Consider the following 6,039-nt stretch of genomic DNA (forward strand, 5'->3'; position numbering starts at 1 on the left):
GGGCCATTGGAGAGGTTGTATAAAAACTTAATACATGGGGCTGGAGAGATAGCTCAGCGGTTGGGAGCTCTGACTGCTCTTCTAGAGGACCAGAGTTCAATTCGCAGCACCCACATGGCAGCTCACAGCTGTCTGTGACTCCAGTTCCATGGGATCCAACACCCTCACACAGACATATATGAAAGCAAAAACACCAATGCACATGAAATAAATAAATTTAAAAAACTTAATACAGTAGATGCTTCCTATAATATATACGTATATGTAATCAACTCCAATGAAATTGTCACATAAGAAGGGAACAGAGTCCCAGCTGGACATCTCTCATCACCAAATGAAGTTTTCAGTACTGGGAATCAGTTACATTTAATTGAGTTGTTCGCCAAAGGGCTTGTACGGGAACTCCCAAACAGCACTGGCTATTGTCAAGGCTATTGCTTGCTCTCCAAAAGGCCTTATTGTTGAAGCCAACACCAACCTACACAAGCTCACTGAACATGGAGAAGTCATGTGCCTCCCTAGTGCCTTGACCCCTGCTGACTAATGCTCATGATATGCCAGTGACCATTGTCAAAGGAGCAGCACATAATAACTAATATTCAAGATGTCAACCTAACAGAATGAAATTCACTGATGAGAAACCACGTCAGGCAAAGCCATAGAGCAAAGACTCGGGAATATCTTATGCTTCTGTCTCTTACTCCACATGTGTTATTTCAAACTGTATCATACATAGTGTGCTTATGTCATGATCGCATGCCAATCTACCAGGTATTTTTATCTGTGGGTGATCAAGAAGATGACTCCTGGGGCTGGAGAGATGGCTCAGAGGTTGAGAGCATTGTCTGCTATTCCTGAGGTCCTGAGTTCAATTCCCGGCAACCACATGGTGGCTCACAGCCATCTGTAATGGGGTCTGGTGCCCTCTTCTGGCCTACAGGCATACATGCAGACAGAATATTGTATACATAATAAATAAAATATTTTTTTTTAATAAAAGATGACTCCTCCTTAATTGTATTATCTAACTGATATCAATAATGTTATCTTTTTTGCTGTTTGTTTTTTTTTTGGAGACAAAGTTTCTCTGTAGCTTTGGTACCTGTCCTGGAATTAGCTCATGAAACCAGGTTGGCCTCAAACTCACAGAGATCCACCTGCCTCTAAGGCATGCACCACCACTGTCCAGCTTAATAATGTTATCTTATATAAAATTTTGATGAATAAAATAAATACAAAGAAGTGCTACATATGTCAGAGGTTATTTTATAAGTTCCCCCAAAGACCTGTTATAGATCACAGCTCAGGCTGACGCCAAGGAAATAGTGAAATTTTCCACAGCGGTCAGGACAGATGTGCACGATCAACTGATATAAAATTTCAAAGTAGCTTTAGATCAGACCAGGTACATTACTAATGGCTTTTAAGATGAACTATACTCAGAAAAGGCAACCCAATTCACAAGGACACATAACAAGCTGTCTGATCTGTTGGACTAAGGCGAAAAGTACAAAGCAGCCTAATTGTTGTGCAGTCTCTTTTGCTAGGTCTGGCTGAGAACCTAGGACAGTGATCAACTCTGCACAAATTCCTAACCTCAGTTTTATGATCTGGGTCTGTAACCTGAAGACCCAAGGTTCAGCCAACTTACCTATTTTTTCATGTTGGGTCCTGAAATTTGTGCACGTGACAGGGAGCAAGTAACCGAAGTCTAGAAACAAAAACGCTTTGGTTTAGATACACCACAGGAAAAGATTTTCTAACTGGCCAGGGCTACAGAACGTAATATGACTTCATAGACCCCAGAAAGCGTTAAAGGTTTTCTCTTTTATGCTCAAGCATTACACACAGGGCAGAAAAGCACATTTTAAGATTTAAAGCACTGTGTCTTGGGAAGTGCCGATTGAGTGGATACGAAGAAATTTAAGTAAAGAATTTACAACACACCAAACAGGGTGCTCGGGAAGAAGAAAAAGACAAGGTCTCTTGAATAAATTGGGATCTTGGGTGAGGATTAAAAGGGAGGGGAGAGGCAGGAAGGGAGCAGAGAAAAAAATATATATATATAAAATAAATCAATCAGTTCAAAATAACAAACAAACCAGGGTGCTCATGGAGTCCCAGTAAGCCCAGCTTTTATGACTGTTAATCACAAAATGTTAGTTTAATATGTTTATACACTCAGAAATATAAAGTACACAATTTCCTTATTTTTCTTATACCCTTTAATAGTTTGATTTTATATATAACTTCTTTAAAATCCTTTATAAGTCTACCACTCGGGGAGCTGGAGAAATGACTCAGAAATTAAGTGTATTGGCTGCTCTCCCAGAGGTCCTGAGTTCAGTTAGTGACTACCACATGGTGTCTCACAACCATCTCTGATAAAATCTAGTGTCCTCTTCTGGTAAAGAGGGATACATACATGCAGAACACTATATACATAATAAATAAATCTTTTGGTTGTTGTTTTGTTTTTAGAGACAGGGTTTCTCTGTAGCTTTGGATCCTGTCTTGGAACTAGCTCTAGTAGACAAGGCTGACCTTGAACTCACAAAGATCCACCTGCCTCTGCCTCCGTAGTACTAGGATTAAAGGCGTGCGCCAACACCACCCGGCAAATAAATAAATAAATAAATAAATAAATAAATAAATAAATAAATAATTTTTTTTAAAAAAGGAACTACCTCTCTAAATAGTTAACAAAATGATTCTTTGCAGCTGCAAGTTACAAACCACCAATTAAGGGACCTGGCTGAGAAAAAAAATGTTCCTTTCTTGCTATGTGACAAGTTATTTAGATTTATAGCATGTGAGCTGTCTGTTTTTAATCATTTACTTAAGAAATGAAATGCGACCTTTTGTGTGACTCCTGTATTGTCTGAAAGATTTTGTGGGTATTTACACTGTGAAGAACAAAGAAAGATGAGAACACCATGAGAGAAGGAGTTACAATGGGCTAGAAGGATAACATCAGGTATGAGAGAATTCAAAGGGAAACATAAGAGGAAAGATAGAGTCAGAATGAGAGAATAGAGAACATCACGAGAAAAACATGAGAGAATCAAGAAGGAATCCCTCAGGAAAATGTAGAGTGGTTTTTTCCCCCTTAACCCCCTTAGATAAAATGTCTTAGTTTGCACCACACTGTGGACTTTCCCTTTGAGCCTTTCTGCAGCCTGGAAGCTGGTTCTCCCAGGCAGCGTTAACTGTACTGTGCAAGCTAATAGAAGAGAAAGGTAAATACCAACCCAGCTATTATACCCTTTGACCTACAATGTTGTCCCGCCTTCAAGATATGCTGGTACAATGGCGGCCCAAAGCTTGTGGGAGGAACCAACCAAGATCTGATTTAAGGTGCACTCCACTGGCACTCCTTGGGTGGCCAAGAACCTGAGACTAGATAGATAGTCCATGGACCTACAGGAAAACCAAATACTACTGTCTGCTAAAGGAACGTAGCAATAAAATGACTCCTAAAGGCATTCTGATATTCATAGATCAGTGCCTTGCTCTGTCGTTGTCAGAGAAGTCTCCTCTTGCAGCAGATAGGAACAAATACAGAGACTGCAACTGGACAAGTGCAAAGCATGAGAGACTTTGGAAAACTCCCTAAATACATCCTTAAAAGGGACGTCTCCGTCAAATCTCTCCCCTCAGGGCTCAGGGAACTCCAAAGAGGAGGTGGAAAGTGTGTAAGATCCAAAGGGGAGAGAGGACAGCAAGAGACAAGGCCTTCTAAACCAGTGGTTTTCAGCCTGTGTATTGAGACCCCTTTGGGGCGGGGGACCATTGGAAAACATATATTATGATTCATTTTTGTCTTTTCCAAGAGCTGAGGACCGAACCCAGGGCCTTGTGCTTGCTAGGCCTGTGTGTTTTCTACTGAGAGACAAAAGGTGTGGGTCAGATGGGATAGGAGAAGGGGAAGAATTGATAAAAGTCAGGGGGAGAGGAAACAATAATTAAAATATATTATATGAAAAACTCTATTTTCAGTAAAAGAAACATTGCTTATCTTTTATTACTATTATTTATTTATTTATTTTTGAGGCATGGTCTTATGTAGCCTAGGCTTCTCTTGAATGAGATACGTAATTAAGAACGTCCTTGAACTTCTGATTGTCCCAGTTCTACCTCCTAAATATTGGCATTATAGGTGTGTGCCACCATTCTAGGAACTGAACCCAGGGCCTCTTCACACTAGGCGAACACTTCTACCAACCGAGCCGGATCCCTAGCCCCTCGATTTATTTTTGCATTGGTGTATTATCTCACCCAGGGCCTTCTGCAGGCCAGGAAAGTTATGCACCACTGCACTACATCCTCACTAGACCTTAAATCTCTCCCTCTCTCTCTCATACACACACACACACACACAGAGAGAGAGAGAGAGAGAGAGAGAGAGAGAGAGAGAGAGAGAGAGAGAGAGAGTAAATATAAGAGATGATGGTGAAAGGGTTATAGTAATCATTTCATAATATATCTGTATTTCTAAACATCATGTTATATACCTTGAATAAACACATTTTCCTTCTTTCTGTGCTGGGGATTGACTATGCTCAGCAAGAGTGCTCTACCACTCAGGTAAACCCCTAGTTCATCTGCCAATCATACCTCCATAAAAGTAGAAAAAGTAGATTTTTCATTACTAAAACACATTTATTTTTTTTAAAAAAAATGCAGGATTAGGGACCAGTGAATGAAGAACACCCACATGCCTGCCCAGGGTCACTTGCCCTGGGTCGGGAGGAGGAACCACTGGCAGTCAGGCACCATTATGGTGAGCCAATATATATTGGTGTATGGAAAAGAGACAGAGGCAGAATGGCTCATGTCCTGTGGAGAGAGGCAGATCTGAAGAGGCAAAGGCAGTAAGGAACAAGTTGATGTGGATAACCTGCTTGCCCCTTGGACCATGTTGACGTCTGGGTCTGGGCTTCTGCCAAGGACCATGTCTTGGTCAATGGCCCTGCTACAACTGTGGTCTGTGTTGATGTCTGTGGTTATAACTGAAGGAAGTGAGGATACCCGGAGTCTGGGGTGTCACATTGATGCCCAAGAGCCATGCCACTGCAGGGCCTACCCTGAACTACCAGGGACCATGGAGGCTTCCGGGCCTGAGCTGCAGATGAGGGTCATGTCTAGGTTCACAGTCTTACCGCAGCCAGGGTACATGTTGATATCCACTGTGCCTGTTGCCACTGAGGGTCTGGGCCACCACCTGGGGCCATGTCGGTATCCAAGGGTCACCCTGCCACTGGAGCAATGCTGATCTGAGAGACCTGCACTGCCACCTAGGGCCATGGTGACATCCTGGCTCAGGCTGCTGCCAGGAACCATGTCCGGGTCCGTGGTCCTTGCTCCGCTGGGGTCTGTGTTGATGTCCATGGCCCATGTTGCCACCAAAGGCCACAGAATGCCTGAAGGAGCAAAACAAACTCCATTTTGAAAAAGAACTCCATTTTAGACAGGACCTAACTAGGGGGCTGAATGCAGCCCAGGAAAGCCATAAACACTCCCAAGAAACTGTGTCTGCCCTGGTCAAAGTGAACCACCAGGGTACTCAAACAACATCTGTTTACATCTGCTTGCTTCAAACGTCCTTGTAGGTACCCGATTAACCACGGTTTGCTACTGTGGTTAGCACAGGGTCTGCAGATGTCTGGAGGACATAACCAGGGGGTTGTTGCTGTCTCCCTTAGATACTTACAGCCTATCGGGAACTAACAACTGAGCTTTACCTCACCTTTAGCCAATTGTGATATAGAAAGATTTTTGTATTTTGAGGTTTTTGCCTTTATCAGCCCCTTACAATAGTAGACGGGGTCCTTCTCCCTCCATCTGTTGTGTCAGACTGTGAGGCAGAGGACCCATGCTAGCCCGTACTTAATAAACGAAACCTTGCTTTTGCATTGGGAAGTGTGGCTCCATTGTGGTCTTATTGGGGTCCTTAGACAAAGGCACAATGCCCAGATTTTGGGGTCCCAGGAATGTGTAGCTGCTGGGGTCATGCCGATCTGAGTGGCCTGTGTTGCT

The sequence above is a fragment of the Microtus pennsylvanicus genome, chromosome 6 (genome assembly GCF_037038515.1).
Source record: "Microtus pennsylvanicus isolate mMicPen1 chromosome 6, mMicPen1.hap1, whole genome shotgun sequence".
Lineage (NCBI taxonomy): Eukaryota > Metazoa > Chordata > Mammalia > Rodentia > Cricetidae > Microtus > Microtus pennsylvanicus.